A 21,213-nucleotide genomic window follows, 5' to 3' on the forward strand; every position below is an offset into this window, starting at 1 on the left:
ATCAACAGCATAAGCCTGTGGCCTGCAGAGCGTGAAATCAGGTACCAAGGTTTTGCAAATGCTCGTGGTGTGTACAGCTGGTGACCAAGATGTCATCAAGATAATTGACACAACCCAGGATGGACTTTGTGAGCTGCTCCAGGTACCTCTGGAAAATGGCTGGTGCTGAGGAAATACCTAATGGAAGGCACATGTATTTATATAATCCAAAAGGTGTGTTGATGGCCATGATGTTCTGGGATTCCTCATCTAAGGGTAATTGGTGGTAAGCCTCCACCAGGTTGATCTTAGAGAAGCACTTGCCACATGCACGTTTGGCGAGGAGATCTTCCTGCTGGGGAATGGCATAAGATTCAACCAGGAACTGTGTATTGATTGTAACTCCAAAATAGGCAAAGGGAGCCATTGGGTTACCTGATCGCCCTCAATGGGGTCACCCAAGCACTCACCTACGCTGGCACGATGATGCTGGCAGCCTACAGTCAATTGAACTCTTGCTTGACCGGACTGGGTTGAGCCCAGAATAACTGTGGCTGAGCATTTGGCCAGAGAACAATGTGCACCTGGAAGTCTGAAACACACCCGAAGTCAGACTGAAACAAAGAGGCATGGGCCAAACACAGATCATCAAGGTCTGGAACTGGAAGGCAGTGAAATGACCTTAACTTCATCAGAAACTGAAAAGCCAAACAGCGTGAAAGTATCAAGTCCAAAAATGTTGGAAGCTGTGGGATGATCAACCACCAATAGGATCAGGAGCTGGGGAACATGTTTATAAGTGGCCGGGACTGCAAACTGCCCGTGGAGGGGAATAGAACCATCACTGTATGCAACCAATCACCAAGAGGTGGGAGATGGCTCCAGGGAACCCAGGTGTGTATACGTTGTCAGATTGAGCAAAGAGATGGTGGCCCCCATTTCAACCAGAAACGAACATTCAAATTAAAAATGCGGAGCATGAGGAATAAGTGCTACATCAATTACGTGTCCAGTGGGATGACTGATTGCAGTGTGTGCATGGTATCCTGATGCCCCATGGCTGAGGGGCAGGAGTGGATGGAGTGGCTGTGACAGACAGATCAGAGACGGCTGTCTTTCTGACAGAGCATGCACATTTTCTAACAATGGGGACAGACTCCCCAAGAGTGGGCAGAAAAGCACTGAGGGCATGACGGAAGTGACCCACACAACTGCCGATGAGGGGCGACCAGTGGCTCTAAAGCCATAGAGACACCAGACAAGGAGGAGTCTTGATAACGTTGGTCTCTGTGGGCTGTACCGTGCTGACGGCACGAGGGAGGCACCTGTGGGGAGAACTTTATTGCTGCCATCTGGGGCCTTGCCATGAGACATGAGGGGTTATCGAGTTTCAATGCAGCCGTGTGGAACAGTGGATCGGGTGCCAAATCAAGGAGTTTGCAAATGATGTCCTTCAACGTTCATTGGTGCAAGTGAAGTCGCATTTGTGTCTTGAGACCCTGCAAGTCCATGACCCAAGAATGGTATGACTGACCGGGCCGTTTATAATACTGGTGGAACTCAAGCCGAGAGGCCAATGGATGGTAGTGATGGGAATAGCATTTAATCAGCATCACACATATCTTGTTAAAGCAGAGAGCCATGGGTTTGGACAACAGTGCCAACTTTCGGAGCTGAAATAATGTGTCTTGTGATGCCCAGGACAAGAATAACGACCGCTGTAGGTAGTCATCCTTGACCTGAAACACCGTGAAATATTGCTCCAGAAGATGCAAGTATGTTTCCCAGTCTTCCTTATTGTCATCAGAGGGTGGCAACGACGGTGGGCGTGGGGAAGCATCAGGAACCGGGACATGTGAGAGCTGGTGCAGGAGGGTGTCCCAAAGCCTTGACTTTGTCCATCAACAACTGCAAGGATTGCTGTAAGACAACTAATTGGCACTGCTGCTGCTGTATGAGCCACTGCTGTTGCTCCAGCCTCCATGCTAATGAACCTTTTACCTCATTGCCAATGCTATAGCCAGAAACTTGCTGAAAGAGTCTACCACTATGAGCCATCAAGTGCTCCAAAATGATCCTGCAAAGTCAGTATGTACTTGTTGCCATGGTGTCTTAGACCAAGCTGAGAATGTTTGTGGTGGAACGGATTGGTTCTGCAGGCATGCATGACAGTGTGACATCATCTGTTCAATGTCAGCATCTGTTCTCTATCAAGTACAGTGTCGTCATGCTAACTGTTTAATGTGAACAGTTCCTCAATTCCCTTGGTGGAGCAATCACAACACGTCCTTTTGCAACACTTTGGGAATAAGCACTATATGATTGTCCACTGTCATTTTGAACTAGAATCACATCTTGTTGAACTGAAAGGCTATGCCGACATGCAAAATATCAGCACACAACTGAATTCTGGTTACTGTTCAATGAACGAGACCAAGACATGCAAATGTAATGCAATAAATTCTAGAGGTCTGGGTCTGTTTTCGTGGCTTGGACAATTTTTCTGTAGTGCAAGGGAAAAGATTCCAGCAATTCAGAGTCCTGTCGGTTTGACAACAAGATGCCGCAGATGCATCAAAATCAGAATCTGGGCCAGTTGGAAGGCAAGATAAGGTGTCTGTATTGCTGTGCTTTTCCATAGGTCTGTACACAATTTTATACTGATACTGTGAAAGCAACAAAGCCCAGTGCTGCAATTTTTGAGAGCTACTGGCTTGACAGGGTCAAAATGCACTAAACATCTGTCACTAAGCAAAGCATTTTTGAGTTTCTGAAATGCATCTTGACAGCCTTTAGTCCACACAAAAGGTACATTTTTCCAACGCAATGGAGCTGCAACCTGAGTGGCATTCGGTATGAACCGAATGTAGAACATCATCTTGCCTAATACTAATCACAGTTCAGACACATTGCAAAGAACAGGCAGGTCACAGATTGCAAGGAAATGAGATTGGTGGGGTGCACACACTGACTGTCTATTACATGACCTAAGTATTTTAATTCAGTTTGATAAAAGTCACACTTGTTGTGGTGTCACTTGAGTCCTGCTTCTGCCAACACTTGAAAAAGAGCATGCAAGTTGGCAGTGTGTTCCTTGGTGTATGACTTGAAAAGACAATATCATCAAGGTAATTTGAGCAAAATTGCACTTTTGCAGTTAGTTGTTCCAAGGAATATTGAAAAATGGCAGGTGGGGAAGCACTGCCAAAGGGCAAATACAAATACTTGAACAATCCTAAGTGCATATTGACCACAAATACTTTCTGTGATTCTTCATCCAATGGAATTTGCAAATAGGCATCATGCAAATCTGTCTTAGAAAAGTAACATCCTGCACCAAGCCTGTCCCTAAGTTCCTTAGGGTGAGGTAATGGATAAGTGGTAACTAACGTCTGTGGGTTGACTGTAGACGTGAAGTGAACACAATGTGAATGTAACCAGACGGCTTAGGCAACAAAACTAATGGACTTGCCCATTGAATAGCTTGAATGGGAGCAACTACACCATTATTTTGCAATTCTTTCAATTCACTGGCTACTTTGTCAAAGCAGTTGGAACGCAGTGGGCCTGGAAAAGCTTAGGCTGTGCATCATTGTCTTGCAACATTAACATGTGCTACAAAGTTATTAGCTTTTCCCATTCCTTGTGAAAATAGTTCAGGAAATTCTTTAAGTAAGCTATCTACACTGTCTTGTGGTAACAATGTAGAGACTGATGGTACATTGTCGTGGATCCTAAGGCCAAACAAGTCAAAGACATCTAAATCAAAAATATTCTCACTGTCTCTTAACTTCAGCACAGTAAAATTCACTGTCCTTATGTGAGATTTGTAAGTGGAAGGCAAACTACACTGTCCAAGCACTGGAATTTCCTGTCCGTTGTAAGCAGTGAGGTGCTTGCTAGATTTAGAAAGGTGTGGTGACCCTAACTGTCCATGCATGGCACGATTTAGCAAAGTTACTCAGGCACCTGTGTCTAACTGAAAGTTCACACAATGCTCAGCAATTCATTATGTGACAAATAGTTTATTAGAACATTGTTGCACAGCACTAGGGCTAGTAGGAGGCACAACCTTAATTTTATTTTTGCCAAACCTGTTGTAGATTTGGAAAACACAATGTTCACTGCATGTGCATGAGCCTGTTTTTTCTGGGAGTGGGCAAAATTGGCGTTTTTGTGCTGTTGCAAACAAACTACTTGGACATAGCCTTATTTTCCATACGTGTAAAAGGTTGCATTACGTGATGGGCAATTTTGTCTTTTATGGCGAGCAAAACATCTAGGGCAAGACTTCACTAAGTTCATCAGTCTGTTTACATGTTTACTTGGCTGTCTGCATGGTTGTGTATCCACTCACTGTTGTGGCTGCTTGGAGCAGTTACGAGCAAGGGGCGACTCGACCCAACAAAGTGGGGCTTGGTCAAATTTATTAACCGCTATGGCACCCGAATCATATTGCTCCAAGATTTGCAACGCTTGAGGAGGTGAAGGATCAGAGTACTTCAGGATCTGTTCTCGTATGCTACTATCAGGACATTGAATGTTAAGTAAATAAATGTCATGTGACTAGGGCCTCCCATCGGGTAGACCGTTCGCTGAGTGCAAGTCTTTCGATTTGACGCCACTTCAGTGACTTGCTCGTTGAGGGAGATGAAATGATGATGATGAGGACAACACAACACCCAGTCTCTGAGCGGAGAAAATCTCCGACCCAGCCGGGAATCGAACCCGGGCCCTTAGGATTGACATTCTGTCGCACTGACCACTCAGATACCAGGGGCAGACCATTGAATGTTATAGCATCCCTAATCATTAAGTCACTGTAAAAGTTGCCACAACTACACTTAAATTTATACTTCTGAGTCATGCTTCTTAGTTCTTATACCACTGACGGAACGTCTGTTCTGGCTTTTACTGCAAACAAAAAAACTGATATCTGGCTGCAGCTGCTTGAACTTGCTGATCGTAATAGTGAGTTAATGCAAGGATTACTTCATCATAACAGAGTTCATCGGGAGATGCAGTTGGGAATAGTTTTTCTATTAACCTGAACATTGGGGACCCTGCATAGGAAGAAAATATTGTAGCTTCACAGTACCTTGAATGTGATGAACTGCACAATGAGCTTGGAACTGTATCAGGTATTCATGCCATTCCTCTTCTGTGTCATAAAATTGCTGGAATGGTGGTATGCTGGTTTGCTGCACTTGTTGGGTGTGTCAGTCAGTGGGCTTCTATTATTGTGCCCGCGACACTGCTTCTGCAGCCAGAAGTTGTTGTACCGTCATCAGCAAGGCAGCAAATTGTTGGTCTGAAACTGAAAAGTGTGTGTTAGATCCATCAAACTGGCCATCTGGCACTGAGGCGTGGGGGTGGGTGGAGGAGGGGATGGGTTAGCCATGGTTTATGCAAATATGCAGTAGCAAAAAAAAAGGGCAAGCAAAGCCACTATAAAGAGAAAGTTGATTAGTTCTGTGGCTCCCCTCCTGGAATAAATGCAAGAACACAAGAAAACTTAAGCAAACACTTGAATACGATCCCCCATGCAATCTGAAACACAAGAGAAGCAAGCAATTCTTCATCACTGAAGGATTCTTGTTGCCATCTTTAATGTCCTCTCACCTCTGTAGAGCTGTACTGTGGGAAGCAAGGAGGGGATGTTGTTTGGTAACCAGTATCCTCTTTCTATAACACCAACTGCATGCATAGATTAACTGGCTTCTTTATTCATAAGAATAGAAAGTTACTTATCTCATAATTGTCGTTTTGGTACAAGCTCTCTGTAATAGTCCACATTATCCTCACTGCTGGTGAAGTGCAAAGTCCACTATGTTCACTATTAGGGTTGTTATGTGCTGTCTGTCTCTGAGTTAGCGGCGGATCTAACTGACACTGCGATTCCCACTGGGCTTTGCCTGATGACACTGTAACTTACTCATGTGACAGACTCACCGTCCGGTCCGTGGCAACGATCCTAAATACTGGCAGCTGAGAGGGGGTTGGTGGTGCGTTTCCTGTGAGTCTGTTGTTGTCCTCTATCTATTGTCTCACAACCTCTTTGCCACATGGTGTGCTGGCACCAGCTTACGCCAGCACAGTTCCGACCATGACCCCAACTTGATCCACCACCACTACCTCAAAATCATCCCTTACAAGCCTTCCAAGATTTCCTCACGCCCAGCATTGCTTCACAACCTACAACATGACCCTAACCTATCCTCTGGAGAACTCCAGGCTCTATGTTCCCTAAAAGCTGATGACTCCAGCATTATCCTCACAGCAGATAAAGGATCCACCACCGTGGAACTTGACTGATAGGAGTATGTTAGGGAAGGTCTGTGCCAGCTGTCTGATGTATCTACATACAGTGTCTGTCATCAAGATCCCATTCCTGTAACTCAAACTGACCTGCAGTTCCTCCTAAAAACCTCAATCCTCTAAAAAGGACTTACACCTCAATCCATAGAACGTCTTATGCCACCAAAACAACACACCCCCAGCTTTTACTTTAATCCTAAAATCCACAAACCTAATCACCCTGGCCATCCTATAGTTGGTGGCTTCAAAGCACCCACCAAACTTATATCTGCCTTCATTGATCAACACCTGCAACCCATAGTACAAACACTTCTCTCCTATATTAAAGATACCAACCATATCCTATATCATCTGAAATCCATGCCCATTCCACTCCCACTTTCACTTGACGCCACTGATGCCACATCCCTCTATACCAACTTCCCTCACGTACATGGTCTGTCTGCTGCTGAACATTTCCTCAGTCAACATCAACCTGATTCCAAGTCTATGACATCCTCCTTGCTCACCATAATCAACTTTATACTTGCCAACAATTACTTCACCTTTGATGGGAAGACATACAAACAGATCAGGGGTGCGACCATGGGACCCAAGGTGGCTCCTTCCTGTGCCAACCTTTTCATGGGTCACTTGGAGGTTTTTTTTGTGGGATTCGTAAGTCTTCAGTCCCTGGTTTGGTTTTGATACATTGGTAACATCTTTGCCATATAGACTCATGGTGAAGCTGACCTGTTAAAATTCCTGGAATCTCTAAATACCCTCACCCAATTAAATTTGACATGGCCCTATTCTGAATCCCACACCAATTTCCTTGATGTTGATCTCATCCTCACCAAAGGCCAGGTACACACTTCTGTCAACATCAAACCTATTGCAAGCAGCAGTACGTACATTTCAACAGTTGCCATCCTTTCCTAAACATTCCTCCCTATACAGCCTTGGAATTTGAGGCAAACTTATTTGTTCAGACACAGACTCTTTACAGCAATACACTACCACTGTCACTTCATCCTTCACTGGATGTAATTATCCCAACAGCCTAGTTCTAAAGCAGATTTTCTGTGCCATTTCATCCAATCCTGGTATTGCTGATCCATCCAAAAAACAATTTCAGAGCACATCACTTGACACCCAGTAGTATACTGGTCTTGAATGTATTAATCAACTATTTCAACGAGGCCATGACTTCCTCCAAACATGCCCTTCTTCACTCCATTTTAGTTTTCTACAACTTTCATTTTTTGACTTGTCTATTTTTTACCGTCCCACATATGTTACATACACTCAGCTTTTCACTCATATCAACTTGTGATGATGTAATTGCTGTTTTGCACATTACCCTGTCTTCCACCTTTAAGCTCTCAGGTTTTCAAATCTCATCAGATGCAGTCCTCAACAGTCAGTCATTCCTTCTCATCCCGTCCAGTAAGTCTGCCATGACCTGGGGTTCCGGGTGACTTTTCTCAACTGTACCCCTTTTCCTAAACCGCTCCAGTCCTTTTCCTTCACCCCTCTTCCTTCCCTTTCAACAGATCTGCCAGAAGAAGGCACCATTGGCTCTCAGAGCTTATAAAAGTTAAATCCTTTTGTGTGTGTGTTCCCCTGCTACCGCTTGGTGAGTAGATTTTGTATCTGTCCGTTTACATTATTTTTTAGCATGTGTGATATTTTGCCATACTGGTGCTGCATATTCTGCTGCAGAGAAGCATAATGCAAGGGCAGATGTACAGAGCACATTTGACTGTAAGCCCCAGCTGGTGTTTGTATGTTTACAAATGACATTGTTCCAGGCAGACACTTTTTGCTTTGTTTCTTGGCAAAGGCCTTTGATTGAGAGACCAAGATCCAACTTTACTACCAGCTATTTTTGAGTATCATAGTGGGATTGTTGCTGCCCTTTCCAAATAATATTTACCTCTCTCCTGGCTTCATGGTTTCTCAGATGAAAGCCACAGACCTGCATCCTTCTGGGATTTGGCTTTGGGTGGTTATCATCAAAGTACTTGCAAAAATCTTCAAGGACTACTGTCATCTTCATGTCTGTTTCCTCAAAAGTTTTGCCTTGAACTGCAGATGCTGTGTCATCTGCATAAATGAATGTTCCTCTTCCACAGTTTATTGGTTGGTCATGGGTGTAGATGTTGTACAGTGGGAATGCCAGTACATTATCCTGAGGAAGACCATTCTTCAAGGTCCTATACCAGCTCTTCTTAATATGAAGAGTGACAATAGAACATACCAAACTCGGGTTAAATTGTAGTAACAGTAGTCTTTTTTTAATATACCATTATAATCATCTTATAGTGGTTGATGGTGTCATACACTGCTAATACTTCAATGAATACCACTCCTGTAACTTGTCCTCTTTCATATCCATCTTCTATGCACAGAATCACATTAAGGTCCACAGCATGACTTTCCTGGGTGTAAACCTGACTGCTCACTTATTAGGTTTTTGTCAACATGTGAGATGCAGTTAAGGATCACCCTTTCCAAGACAAAGATTGAATATAAATAATTTAATGAATAAAAAGAACAATTCACTCAATATTTGAGACACTGAATCTTCAATAAGCTTTCAAATGAATTCTTCTTCAGAGACACAGAGCACTCATACACATACACATACAGGCATGTGAACACATGAAGCTGAATTGTGACATTGTGCCTGCTGAATACATTGTTCTGACAGTAAAGTACAGTTTGGAGCAAGTAGCTGTGTAGGGTGGAGTAAGGTTGGGCTATCATAATTGTTCTTTTACCACTCCCCATGACAGTATTACTTTTCTTCTTCTTTGACCTCATTTAAGCAAGATTACATTAAAACTTCACAGTAAAGACAGTCAAGCATGTTAGCTTTCAGCCAAAAGACCTTCTGAATCAGACAACATAGTCTCTCTCTCTCTCTCTCTCTCTCTCTCTCTCTCTCTCTCTCTCACACACACACACACACACACACACACACACACATAAACACAAGCCCACTGTCTCTGGCCCCTGAGGCCTTGGCAGCCAGAGACAGTGGTCATGTGTGTGTGTGTGTGTGTGTGTGTGTGTGTGTGTGTGTGTGTGTGTGTGTGTGTGTGTGTGTGTTGTCTAATTCAAAATATTATCTTTTTGGCCAAATGCTAACTGGATTACCGTCTTTACATTGTGCCTATCTGTGACTCACCATCTCAGCTATGTGGAGAATTGCAATTTATCCTTTCCATTATATTGTTATTTTATCACTATTCCTTCCTGGATTTTCCATTGTTACATTGAAATTTGTTGTCCACATGATCATTTTTAAATTACTGGTGTTAAGGGTACATTTGGTTCTCATGTACATTTTCTTTAGAGAAATATTAGTGATTTACTACATATTGCAAACCAAGTGCACAAAAGTTATCAGTGTTGCGAAACATTGTTTCTAGATTGTTATGGCTCATTTAGAAGCTGTCATTCTCCTCTTTGTAACAAACAATTTACTTTTTTCAAAAACTTCGTCTTTCAAAAGCTATTTGTATTAAAACTTTTTGTGTTCTGGTATATTTCAATCTTAAAATCTATTTATTTCCATAATTCAGTACTGTAGTTTATACCTCTGATTTTTCTGTCTCATAAAAATAATGTGTTTGTATGTTAATTATTCCAATTAGAAAATTTCGCTTTCTCAAAAATTTTTATTGTAGTTTGGGAAATCCCTTTCACTTTAAACTACTTTCCCATAAAACAGTGTTGATAACTTTGCCATTGTCTAAGTATACAACTACTAGTTAAACATACTCACTTAAATGCCTGTTGTATCTCTGTCTCTTTTTAATTTTTTTGTTTTTTATGTTAATAACAATCATATAATAAGCATACATTTTACCATTTTATAATTTTCTGTAATTCATGCATCTGTGAATAGGGATCACACAGATTTATACACCACTGGACAGTTAAAATATTCAATTATTGTGTGTGAGTCAGTTATTGCCCAGATGTCAGGATGTATAAAACTATGTGAGTCAGTGAGCGCTGAACTGTTAAAATGTAAAGATACTAAGCCAGTCATTGCCTGGGAGTGAAATTATAAACATCAGGCAGTTTTCAGAAAGTCAGAAGCCAGCATTCCGTGCGCAATCATGTTACCACATTAGCTGTGCTACCATTTAAAGAACTGTATTAAGCCACTCAGGTTTTGTGAAGTGCTGACCTTCAATGTTGTAACTGTTAAAAGTGCTCAGTACAACTTTGTCACCACAGTATCAAAGCAATAAATGCAGTGACTGAGAGAAGTGAACTTGAATGTTATGATAATAAGTCATTATGTACTATGAGTGGGCCTGTTGACTGCCTAAAGAAGGTTTTTGGAGGTGAACATCAACATGAGTCATAAGTCAATGTACAAGTTCAGAAACTTTAGAAGATAAGGGAGGAAAAGGGGCAAAGAACACAGTGGAGGATTCGGAAAGGGTGGCTGACTGCTGGGAGAGAGAGGTAGCAGATTCACTGGATAGAAGGGTGGCACTAGTGAGCTCACTCTGGCTGCAGACAGGGGCAGTTTTGCACATTCCACAGTCTGAAGGAGTGTATTTTGAGTGGCAGGTAGAACAGAGGAGAGGAAAACTGTGGGTGTAGGGAAGAGCATGTGAGTGCAAGATTAGTGGAGGTTAAAGTCACAGTGCAGTTATGGAGGTGGGTGTGAAGTAAGAGGGTGAGACCAGAAGGATTACAGAATATAAGGACATGTTGCAAGAACAATTTACATCCCCATTATTAGGAGAAATTGGTGTTGGGGGCGGGGGTGCAGTGTGCTCAGCAGTATATTTTGCCACTGGGTGATCAACTCTGTACTAGACTACTGCATTGTGACTGTTCATTTGGGTCAATGCCAGGTTGGCAGTCATGCTCTCATGAAATGCTGTGCATATATTACAGCTAAGCTGTTATATGATATGACCACTGTAACAAGTGTCTCTGTCTCTGATAGTGGAGATTAAGCCTGTAATGGGTCTATGTTTGGTGCTTAGTCACTAACTTATATTAAGATTGTATTTCCATCACTTCTTACAGAGTGGAGCAGAGTCGTGGTAAGGCATTTGGCTTACATTCAGAAGGATTACTTTAAAAATTCTTCTTCTTGGCATCCAGATTTAGATTTCTCTTGCTTTCCCTAGTCTGCTTGCTGTAATGCTGGAGCAATCCCCATGAAGAGGACAAGGCTGGTTGCCATATCCAGCTTTTCTCAGTCCAAGCTTGTCCTCCATCTGCAATGACCTTATTGTCAGAGGGATTTATTTATTTATTTGTCATCAGTCTTCTCACTGGTTTGATGCAGCCCACAACAAATTCCTCTCCTTTGCCAACCTCATCCTCTCAGAGTAGCACTTGCAACCTGTGTCCTCAATTATTTGCTGGATGTATTCCAGGCTCTGTCTGCCTCTACAGTTCTGCCCTCTTTAGTTCCCTCTAGTACCATGGAAGTCATTTCCTCATGTCTTAACAGATGTCCTATCATCATGTCCCTTCTCCTTATCAGTGTTTTTCCACATATTCCTTTCCTCCCTGATTCTGTGCAGAACCTCCCCATTCCTTACCTTATCAGTCCACCTAATTTTCAACATTCGTCTGTAGCACCACATCTCAAGTGCTTCAATTCTCTTTTGTTCCTGTTTTCCCATAGTCCATGTTTCATTACCATACAATGCTGTATGCCAGACGTGCATTCTCAGAAATTTCTTCCTCAATTTGAGGCCTATGCTTGATACTAGTAGACTTCTCTTGGCCAGGAATGCCCTTTTTGCCTTTGCTAGTCTGCTTTTGATGTCCTCCTTACTCTGTCCATCATTGGTTATTTAACTGCCTAGGTAGCTGAATTCCTCAACTTCATCTACTTCATGACCACCAATCTTGATGTTAAGTTTCTCACTGTCTCATTTCTGCTACTTCTCATTACTTTTGACTTTCTACGATTTACTCTCAGTCAACATTCTTTACTCATTAGATTGTTCATTCTGTTAAGGAGATCATGTAATTCTTTTCCATTTTCACTCAGGATAACAATGTCATCAGTGAATCATATCATTGATATCCTTTCACCTTGAATTTTATTTCCATGAACCTTTCTTTTATTTCTATTATTCCTTCTTCGATATACAGATTGAGCAGTAGGGGGGAAGGACTACAGCCCATTCTTACATCCTTTTTAATCTGAGCACTTTGTTCATCCACTCTTATTATTCTCTCTTGGCTCTTGACATATTGTGTATTACCCATCTCTCACTGTAGCTTACCCCTATTTTTTTCAGAATTTCCAACATCTTGTACGATTTTACATTGTCAAACACTTTTTCCAGGTTGACAAATCCCATGAAAGTGTCTTGATTTTTCTTTAGTCATGCTTCCATTATCAACCACAATGTCAGAATTGCCTCTCTTGTGCCTTTACCTTTTCTAAAGCCAAACAGATCATCATCTAGCACATCCTCAATTTTCTTTTCCATTCTTCTGTATACGATTCTTGTCAGCAACTTGGATGCGAGAGCTGTTAAGCTGATTGTGCAATAATTCTTGCACATCTCAGCTTTTGCAGTCTTCAGAATTGTGTGGTAGATATTTTTCTGAAAGTCAGATGGTATGTCGTCTGAGTAATACATTCTGCACACCAACATGAATAATCATTTTGTTGCCACTTCCCCCAATGATTTTAGAAATTCTGAAGGTATGTTACCTATCCCTCCTGCCTTATTTGATCGTAAGTCCTCCAAAGCTCTTTTAAATTCTGATTATAATACTGGATCCCCTATCTCTTCTAAATTGACTCCTGTTTCCTCTTCTATTACATCATACAAATCTTCCCCCTCATAGAAACTTTCAGTGTATTCTTTCCACCTATCCACTCACTCTTCCGCATTTAGCAATGGAATTTCTGTTGTACTCTTATTATTACCACCTTTGCTTTTAATGTCATGGAAGGTTGTTTTGACGTTCCTGTATGCTGAGTCTTTTCTTCCAACAATCACTTCTTTTTCAATTCCTTCACACTTTTCCTACAGCCATTTCATCTTAGCTCCCTTGCCCTTCCTATTTATTTCATTCCTCAACGACATGTATTTCTGTATTCCTGAGTCTCCTGGAACATTTTTGTACTTCCTGCTTTCATCAATCAAATGAAGTATTTCTTCTGTTACTCATGGTTTCTATGCAGTTACCTTCTTTGTACCTATATTTTTCTTTCCAACTTCTGTGATGGCCCTTTTTAGAGATACCCATTCCTTACCTAGATTACAGTGCATAAAAAGGGTTTCACATTCTGAGTCCTAATATTTGTGAACTTACTTTTTTTCTGTCTCTTGCTACAAGAATTTTATGAGAAGGTGTCATACAAGGATATGTTATTATTATGTTACTGCCGTAACAAATCTTATGCCCCATGCACAATAATCAGTTGAATCTTTATTGCAACATTTTCTTTTTTGTGATTTCTTTCTCAAATAGGAAATGACATCATGGGGCTTTAACCCCATTGAATATGGTCTGACCCCTTATGCAGGGTGGAACTACTATGGACCATCCAAAACTGTTTGCTACTAGGGACTATTCAAAACTGTTTGATGAAGTTTGAATATGATCTGAAGCAGCAGTGGATGTTAAGATTGTTTCTGCCCATCCTGCTTCATGCCCTCCTTTGGAATGATCATTGGCAGGTGAGGGGGGGAGGGGGGGGGGCCTGCTGCGGCATTGACATGTGAGGGAATCAAATGGCAAAGTGTCCCTCTAAGATCCCCAAGTTCAGCAATACCCTCAGTGCCACATATGCATCTTTATCTTTGCTGCACAATTTAAGAAAGGTGCAATCCTTGGCCAACTCCTAGGCTCCTGCAGGCCAGCAACCACTTTGGTGCCACTCAGATTACACAAGCCCACAAGTAGGTGCTATAGCAGCAGCATTGTGTCACTCAGCTGAAGGCTAGACATATGGACAAGCCCACATGCTCACAATCCGACCACCACCCAGCACAGAAGATGTCAGCCATCAGTTTTCTGCCTATCCACATGCAGCACCTAAGTGAAGCTGAAAACATAATACCTGAGCTCAAAAGACTGTGAACAAATTTCTTGGCCAGTGGTTGTAACCATAAATTGATACACTCAGTCATGACAATGAACGAAAGAAGTTGAAATAGGCAAGAAATTCACAACTGCAGCCAGAAGCATGCTTACCATATATGAAGAATATCTCTTACCAGATTGGTAAACATGTTCACCCAGGTTGGGGTCCAGCCTGTCTTCCAGAGCAGCCACAAGATCCAGGATTTGCTACACCCCACAGAGGACTGGGTAAATGCTATGCACACTACAAGCATATACAAGGTGGATTTTGAGTGCAGAGAAGTATACATCAGTGAGGTCTCAGTAGCAATACATGTACAGGAATACAAACATCACATCTGACTAGTGCAGTACAACAAATCTGCAGTGGTTGAACACCAGAAAGACTGCAGCAAGGAAATAAAACTTTAATGAAACCTGCATACTTGTCAGTTATCTGGGGATGGTGATATGCCACAGCAGAGAAGCCATCAAAATACTAAAACACCCTAATAACATGAATGAAGAGGATGGAGTCAGGCTTGCCCCACCCTGGCTGCCAGCAATGAGAGCCCAACAGCCCACACGCAAGCACTACCAGCTAGTAACTTCTAGCATATGATGCATCCAGCTGGAGGAAAACAGGATTCCACACCTCATTATCCAGTGATTACCAATCATGGCACACAGTGTGAGGCAACAGACATGACTCTCTCCAACCTATTACATTGAAGTTCCCATTCCTTCTGCCTTTAGAGATCAATCATTAACAATGTAATGTCATATCCAGTGAACACTCATGAAAAAATTTAAGTAACTCTGGACAGCAAGCACACACCAGTAGACCCAGAAAAAGGCCACTGTCATTGGAGCCAAAACATAGTTTTCACAAATAATAGTTTTTTACAACATGGTGAGGTACATATGCAGTATGTCAACTGTCTTTGGTTGCAGGATCCTACACAATTATATTACCTTATAAAAAGTCAGAAATTATAATCCAGCATGTCAAAGAAGTTTGGGATGGACAAAGGAGAGATGGGCACTTTTCCAGGCAATAGCCTAATACTTAACATGCAGAAAAAGAAGAATGTGTACTTACCTGTCTTTGCCAAGAAACACTGGATGCATCAAAGCCCTGCTGGCTTTGTGAACTAGCTGCTACAAGTGCTCTCTTATCATCACTCATCAAAAAAAAAAAAAAAAATTATCAGGTGGACCATAGGAGAACAAGTAGACGATTTCCAAATGATTCATTCTTGTCCCTGCACCTTTTTAACACATTCACAATGGACTTCCAAAGTGCCTTAAACCCAAAGTAACTGTGGTGTAACACATTAATGATGTTGTATTTACAGACTGTGTGACTTTCTAGCTGAGGTTTCACATAAAACTCCCCAGGCAATGCATAAATTATTTTCAAACTTGTAGAGAGACTGACTAAGTATCTCAGGTTGAAAATCTTCTGTAGTCATATTTACTAGGTTATGGTTACCATAAATTCACACTTTGAAAGTAATGCCATATGAACTTAAGTTCCAGACAATAGTCATACATATTAGTCAGTTTAGTGTCAAGTTCTGGTGGAATTTGAACATTAAATTTGTTACCTAAAAGCGCAAAAAAGTAGTAAATGTACTCCATTAATTTTCAGATATGTAGCCATACAAATTCCATCTCTACTATTAGTACAGAATATAAAATTTGCATGGTTGCATGTCCAAAATTTAATGGAATATTCAGTGTGACATGAACAACTGAAAATGCACAGTAAATTTATTACTTTTGTTAATGGAAATTGACTGGTGAGCAGACAAGATGGTCAGTGTAATGTTAATCTGTAATTCAATAGGGTCTCATTTACATTACACGAATCTGTACTTTTGGTTCACTTTATTTATTTTGCATTATACTCCACACCATGGTTGGCCACAACTTGCAAAAGTTCAAGAGTACACAATGTGCTGCATGCATTTGCCCCTGTGCATTGTGCAGAAGGAACTGACATATCTGCAGTGTAGTTTCTGGTTTAAAAGCAAACTGTTTTATGTTGAAATTGTGCAGGAGTCTTCTCCAACAAGAGTTTCCATGATCCATAATGAAGCTGCAGATGTGATATCAATATTTCAGTCACCATGTATGCGTGAAGACTTTTTTGTATATGAAAAGAAATAAGCCACAATTAAGTGGCAAAAAATTTGAGTGACAAAAATCTGCAAAACTCTGTCCATCCGTGTGCTGGTAGTTTTGCCAGATATAATTTTTATTATGTCTTAAGCAGACCAAAAATAGTTAAATAACAGTGAAGATTGGTTTTTCTTGTGATCTGTGTTGATGGGATATACGAAATAAGAAGCCAAACCATTCAATATTCCTTGTGTGACTGCATTGCTATCTAATGTGGCACATCTGCAGTTTACCTGTCTTCTTGCTCAGAAAGTGTGGCTTGGTATTGGGGGAAGTGTTCAATCACACAAGAGTGATCCACATGCGTGCAACAGCTCAGCATGCATGCAGAGTTCTGGGCCATCCCAGCTCTATACTATCTACACCAGTAAACACCTTGCAAATGGATGTGAATGAACCACAACTTCACCTATGACATGAATTCCACAGTGAGCTTGTGTCACAGCACAAGAAGCACATCTGCCCAGAAGCTACACTTTTTAACGCACGCTATCAGTGAATTGTATTTCAGCCTAAATCTTCTTAAACCTCATTTTTAGGAATAGACATATATTCAGGGTGTCCCAGCAAACTATCTCTCTAAATTGAGAAGTATCAGGCCCCAGTGCCCCACTAAGCAAAGACAGATGCATTGATGCGAGGGTGCTTACTGACATCCCACAGCCAAAAGAAAAGGAAAATTTGTCCTCCACCAGACATCACTATTTTAACAGGCGACCTGACAAACATCCTACAGGACCTCAATAGACTTTCTAACATCATCATGTTATTGGATTTCTGATCAGAGTTTACACTCCTGAAGCATTCATACAGCAGAAGTAATCATTTCATTGTACATAATGTAAAGAAGCTGCTATCATTATTATACAAAAGTCAACATGAAATTAGCCTTTTCTGTATAAAGGAATAATGCAGTGGTAAGGGGACTGAAATGGTTCTAGTTTTGGCTAAGGAGGCCACTTCAATAATCATCATGGAATGCCAGTTACTGATTTCCTGTGCAGAGTTAGAGCTTCAGCTGATGGAGTGTAGAGCAGAAATGCCAGAGCCCTCCACAGCTGATGGAAGAGCTTTTATAAAAATGTACTCTTGGCATCCTCTATATGGATGATAACTGCTGATTTTCAAGGAGCTTTATAAGAACCATTGTGTACTACCTTTCAATCATTCATTCATTCATTTTGTTATGTAGATCCCATGAAAAAGGAAAACTTCCATTAGGGATGTGGAATGAGTTAAGATATATGTTAACACAAGACAAGCAACTCATTGAAAGCTAACCTGTAGACTGTATTAACAATAATCTATTAGTTTTCTGTTGAATACTGTTGGTCCTTTTGCCAGCTAAATGTTTCATAGAGAATTAAAAGAAAAGTTGCTACTATCTCAGTTATAGAGCACACAGTGTAGAGATTACTGAAATCCCGGAGCAAGTTACATACTGACCAGGACTTAACTCCAAGGAAAAATAGGAACATAACTATGGAACTGTGCACATTTTGTCCTTATGTAGATACATGCTAGAATATTATGTGATTTTGGTTATTTGATTATTATTTGAAATTGCCCTAGTTCAAATTATTGCTTCATAAATAGATTTAATACTTGCTGTCAGACTTTGTTTATCAAATTACCAATATCAGCAGTATGTATTAAAACATACAGAACCAATTTATGCTCACACTATGGGAATTCCTGACTTTTAGGTAGGGCATCCATATTGATTATTAAAATTTGGACATTAAAAATTAGACAATTCTTAATTATGGCAATTACATATTTGTTATTGGTGTCATTGTGTTTAGAAAATTTAGCCCATCAATGGTATATTAACAAATTCCAGAAATTTATTTTGGTTTGGCTCCAATATGTGCTGAAAGTATGGGGTGGCTGAAATCTTTAATTAATTATATCACATGATTTAATTAGGTTTGAGCTAAATAAATTTGTCTTTGAAATGAGAAAAAATTGGTCTAAAGTTTAGAGATAATATATCAGCATACTAGATTCTTATGGCTGTCTTCTAGATCAAAACTTTGAAATACATTATTTCCAGCAAAACTAAATAATAAAGAACATTCAGAACACTGAATTGCATAATCTGAATAAATAGATTTCTTAGGGTAATTAATTTACATTAGTTTGTAAATTCATGTAATGTGTGCTCAGATAACTGATTCTATCATCAAAATTTTTGGGAAGAATAACGGCAAGAAAAGAAAAAAAAACTAGTATAGTATGTAGCTATTGTAATTAGGTGTATAAAGGCACAAATTTCAATAATTTTAAGTAAGTTTCTGAATGCACTGGTCATCTATTTACATTTTTATACAAAAATAGAAAAGAATTACAGAAGTCAATCTTTCTTTTTGTTGAATATTATCAAAATTTAGTAAAAATGAAATTTGAGAGAATTACACAATTCAAATTACTGTATATCTTAGCTTATTATGAACCAGGGGTCATTAATGAGATTGAAATTATTAACAAACAGGATTATCTTCTTCAATACGAGAAAATAATTTTACGTCACCATGAGTATTAACTCATGGTCACATGAAATAAATACAAAATAACCCTAATCAGTTCCTTATAGAAAGAAATCGTAAATTCACAAAATTTAACTTATACATATCAACGCAAGCATAAATACACATATAAACATTTTATTAGCTTTTTTTTTTCAGTAATAATCGTATAAACTGTTGGATGGTTTGGAAGCTTTCCCTATTTTACCCTCAGGACTCAAATGTTCCTTTAATTCAAATCTTAGTCTCAAATCATCCTCTGCGCAGTGTCAGTAAGCTCAGTTTTGTGTCATGCAATTTGTAAACTTATATAACTCAGACCCTTTATCTTTGCCTGTTTTCACATTATCTTTGTAGACATAACATAGAAATTTTCAGTTATTATTATTCTTTGCAAAGAAAAAAAAATGCCCATTGACCCTCTTTAGAATCTACAGGTTGAAAATCCGCTTCAGCTGTAAAGTTCTTTTATTATCGCGACTGGTTTCAGGCTCTCATAAGTCCATCCTCAGGTGTCGCAACTGTGCTGTGGTGCCCGAGTGCCACAGTGGACATGTACTAGGCACAGTGTCTGTACACAAAATACCAGCATTTTCATAAGATTTTTTGACAGTTTCATGTAGAACATCCATACCCAGGATTATACAATCACCAGACAAAATTCTTTTATCAAAATGTATTATTGTAACATTTACATAGTTCCAGATCATGGAGTATTGGCTGGATACTGATACAAGAGAACTGTGATGACTCATGTTTTAATGGATGGAAAGATAAAGATATGGTAATGCTGGAGAGGGTTAGCCTAAGTCCACTGTCATCAAAAAGAGGAAGGAAGGATAGATGCAGTGGTAGGGCAATAGAGTAGCTAATTGAAAGGGGAGGACTTTAAAAAATAACTGAGTAACATGTAACGACAACTGCCCACCAAAATAATTTATTACTCATATTGGCAGAAACAGATGGTTGTGGTTGTCCCCTGACAGTAGTTTAAGAACTTTATCACTGAAACTTTTTCCTGCACCCTCATAAAATTTATTTAAATTTTTTCATAATGCAAAATAATTATAACTAACATACAAGCAAACAGAATCAATACTAAGCATGACAATAATAATACCAAAGTAATACAGTTCTTCCTTTCAAAAAATTGAAGATATTTTCATATAAAGTAAGCAATATTCATTGTGTTGGTAGAAGTGATAATACTGATCATTTATGCATACTGACTCTGTTAGTCAAAGTAAACCCATAATTTCGTTCCATATTTGAATAAAGTTTTCAAAAATTGGTATGCATGATGATAACTGAAATAATTTTTGTGAACTAACCTCTATCATAGAGGACTTTAAAAATAATTAGAAGTTTTCAGAAAATTAACAAAGTACATCGCCAACATGACTCTTGACATTTGCCTCTTTTGACAAGGACTGTAAGTAATGCTGATACACAGGGTGTCCCATTTTAATCTACATTGGCTGATACTTCTGGAGCGGCACAATTCTGCAAAGAAAAAGTCTCTGTAACCCCCGTCACCTAAGATGGTGCTTCAGCGCATTGAGGTGGAGCGGAAAGGAAGCAGGGTGTGGGGGGGGGGGGGGGGGGGGGGGGGATGAGAACTGCTCATGTGCAGCAGCAGAGAGCAGGTAAACAAAGCCCATAAGCCCATGTTGCTGAACTGCGCTGCTGTGGAAAACAGTCAGGCTCGTATGCCTACAGTACATTGTATTATACATTAAAATCTGTGAGGGGAGTAATAAATATTAAAGCCAATTTCAATCAATTGTCAGAGAAATATTAATTCACGTCTCTATGACATTGCATCCACTGCTCCAGGTAACACAGCTTTGTGAAGACGTGAAGAACAATTTCTCTCAAAATAAAAATTGTCTAATAATAAGTACTCTCCACCACACATCATTAGGTGGCTTGCAGAGTATGATGTAGATGTAAGGTCATTGAAACTACTTGCAATAGTTATCATTTATTGTCATTTGAACTGCATTGTAAGTAAAAATTTAATACACAACAAAATTAACTTCAAGCACAAACTGAAATCATTATATTTGCTTGACAACTGCTTCTACTCAATAGAATTTTAAAAAATGTGTAAGGTGTGTGTGTGTGGATGTGTTTG

At 40.1% G+C, this 21,213-nt stretch overlaps 1 protein-coding gene and 1 long non-coding RNA gene across 2 annotated transcripts in view; one reads left to right on the top strand and one right to left on the bottom strand.

Moving 5' to 3' along the window:
* Nucleotides 1-21,213, top strand: part of LOC126284216 (phenoloxidase 2-like) — a 228,595-nt gene that overhangs the window by 196,995 nt on the left and 10,387 nt on the right. The window lies entirely within an intron of this gene.
* The window catches only part of LOC126284217 (uncharacterized), a 78,329-nt gene that overhangs the window by 29,932 nt on the left and 27,184 nt on the right, over nt 1-21,213 (bottom strand). Inside the window, exon 2 of the long non-coding RNA XR_007551448.1 lies at nt 5,078-5,296. This is a non-coding gene — a long non-coding RNA (uncharacterized LOC126284217). The remainder of the gene's footprint in view (nt 1-5,077; nt 5,297-21,213) is intronic.

Source organism: Schistocerca gregaria, chromosome 8 (assembly GCF_023897955.1).
Source record: "Schistocerca gregaria isolate iqSchGreg1 chromosome 8, iqSchGreg1.2, whole genome shotgun sequence".
In the NCBI taxonomy this organism is placed as follows: domain Eukaryota; kingdom Metazoa; phylum Arthropoda; class Insecta; order Orthoptera; family Acrididae; genus Schistocerca; species Schistocerca gregaria.